This window comes from Cebus imitator, unplaced genomic scaffold (assembly GCF_001604975.1).
Source record: "Cebus imitator isolate Cc_AM_T3 unplaced genomic scaffold, Cebus_imitator-1.0 Scaffold32, whole genome shotgun sequence".
Lineage (NCBI taxonomy): Eukaryota > Metazoa > Chordata > Mammalia > Primates > Cebidae > Cebus > Cebus imitator.
In genome coordinates this window covers 10,182,593-10,183,517 of record NW_016107347.1, presented here as the reverse complement: position 1 = coordinate 10,183,517, position 925 = coordinate 10,182,593, and positions in this window count along the sequence as shown.

Here is a 925-nt window from a genome sequence, read left to right as displayed (position 1 = left end):
AATGGCGCGATCTTGGCTCATCACAACCTCTGCCTCCTGGGTTCAGGCAATTCTCCTGCCTCAGCCTCCTGAGTAGCTGGGATTACAGGCACGCGCCACCAGGCCCAGCTGAGTTTTTGTATTTTTAGTAGAGACGGGGTTTCACCATGTTGACCAGGATGGTCTCGATCTCTTGACCTCGTGATCCACCTGCCTAGGCCTCCCAAAGTGCTGGGATTACAGGCGTGAGCCACCGCGCCCGGCAAGATGAAAATTTTTATGTTCTGTGTTTGATATGGTTTGGCTGTGCCCCCACCCAAATCTCAACTTGAATTGTATCTCCTAGAATTCCCACGTGTTGTGGGAGGGACCCAGGGAGAGGTAATTGAATCATGGGGGCCGGTCTTTCCCATACTGTTCTTGTCAGAGTGAAGATCTGATGGGTTTATCAGGGGTTTCCAATTTTGCTTCTTCGTCATTTTCTCTTTCTGCTGCCATGTAAGAAGAACGTTTCACCTCCTGCCAAGATTCTGAGGCCTCCCCAGCCATAGGGAGCTGTAAGTCCAACTAAACCTCTTTTTGCTTCCAGTTTTGGATGTGTCTTTATCAGCAGCGTGAAAACAAACTAATAAAGTGTTTTATCACTTTTTAAATTTTTCACTCTGTCCTCCAAGCTGAGTGCAGTGGTGCAGTCATGGCTCACTGCAGTCTTGACCTCCAGGGTATAAGCAATCTTCCCACTGCAGCCTCTCAAGTAGCTGGGACTACAGGTATGCACCACCATGCCCAGCTAATTTTTATTTTTTGTAGAGACTGGTTGCTATGTTGCCGAGGCTGGTCTCAAACTCCTGGACTGAAGCCATTTTGCCTCAGCCTTCCAAAGTCCTGGGATTATAGGCATGAGCCATTCACAACACCTATAATTTTTTTAAAGCCTGCTGAAGCT